Source organism: Phoxinus phoxinus (assembly GCF_949152265.1).
Source record: "Phoxinus phoxinus genome assembly, chromosome: 9".
NCBI classification, from domain to species: Eukaryota; Metazoa; Chordata; class Actinopteri; order Cypriniformes; family Leuciscidae; genus Phoxinus; species Phoxinus phoxinus.
Genome location: NC_136884.1, coordinates 6,871,170 through 6,872,271, shown reverse-complemented (window position 1 = coordinate 6,872,271; position 1,102 = coordinate 6,871,170).

Sequence of the window (1,102 nt, the reverse complement as noted above, 5' to 3'; positions counted from 1 at the left end):
TCTCTCTCTCTCTCGCTCACTCGCTCCATCTAGCTCTCTTGCTCCCCCTTTATCTTTTGCCTCACTTTGCTCTTTTCTCATCTGGTAACTCTTCGATTGCTTTGTGTGGTCCATTTTCCCACAGATTTAAATCAGCTGCATGGCTTTTGGGAGCATTTTGATGATTTTGCAACTATATTTGGGGCCACAATGACTGCACAGAAAGAAAAAACAAAGTAACAAGATTATTGTTCATCCTCGGAACACAAATGAAGATCTTTTTGATGAAATCTGAGAGCTTTCTGTCCCTGCATTGACAGCTACGCAACTAGCACAAAGTCTAAACTCAATCTGTTCATCATAAAATGATCGTGTCTCTTCAGAAAATTTGGACTAAACCACTCAATTCGTATGGGTTAGTTTTACGATCTCTTTATGAACTTTTTGAAGGATCAAAGTGGTTGTGTAGTTGTGTAGCTGTCAATGGAGAGACAGAAATCACTCAGATTTCATCAAAAAGATCTTCATTTGTGTTCTGAAGATGAACGAAAGTCTTACAGGTTTGGAACGACATGAGGGGGAGTAATTGACTGAATTTTCTTTTTTGGGTAAACTTTTCCTTTAAGATATTTAATATTATTTGATTATGATGATGATTATTATTAATTATTAAAAATTGTAAGTATTAAATATTATAAAAGTTATTTCATTATTTGAAAAATATTTGTATTAATTGTATTTATTATTGCAAAGTTGGTTTCTTGCCATTTGCTTGTTTATTTATTTATTTATATTTTATAAATTAAAATTAGTGCTGTCAAACTCAAATTGATTGATCGCATCTAACATAAAAGTTTGTAAATATGTGTGTGTATATATATATATACACACACACACACACATATTGTATATTTACAAATTTGTATGATAGGTGCGATTAATTGTGATTAATGGATTTCTTTAATCGAAGTTTAATAAGCCTATTAGATTAATAAATCATGTATTAAGATTAATAAATAATAATATTTGTATTATTAATTGTAATTATTATCGACTTTTCCATAATCCTCAATAGATTTTGAAGAAGTTTTCATAAATGTGAGTCAATATCACGGCATTCAAC